Below are 466 nucleotides of genomic sequence, written 5' to 3' on the forward strand. Positions count from 1 at the left end.
TTGAAAAGGTGCCTTGGTAAAAGTTTGAGCATCTTTTTTTAAAAAAAAAAAACATCCCCCAAACCAACAAAACAGCGGAACCCAAAGAGAACCCCCCCGAATCCCAACCGCCGCCACCTCGAACCCGGATCAATGGGGCTGAGGCCACGGAGGGGGGTGGCTGGGAGGAACGAACAACCCCTGGGATCGGCTCCACCTTCCCCCACCGCTTTGTGAATCCGCGGTGCCCCCCGACCCCTGTCGCCGTTTCGTCCAGCCGTTTGTTTGGTTTCTTTTAAATTTTTTTCTTTTTGTTTTTTTTTCGGTGTGTTTTTTTTTTTTTTTTTTTTTAAACCTCGCTTTGTGAATCCGCTGTGCCCCCCGACCCCTGTCGCCGTTTCGTCCAGCCGTTTGTTTGGTTTCTTTTAAATTTTTTTCTTTTTGTTTTTTTTTCGGTGTGTTTTTTTTTTTTTTTTTTTTTAAACCT

The sequence above is a fragment of the Buceros rhinoceros genome, unplaced genomic scaffold (assembly GCF_000710305.1).
Source record: "Buceros rhinoceros silvestris isolate BGI_N320 unplaced genomic scaffold, ASM71030v1 scaffold15034, whole genome shotgun sequence".
NCBI lineage: Eukaryota > Metazoa > Chordata > Aves > Bucerotiformes > Bucerotidae > Buceros > Buceros rhinoceros.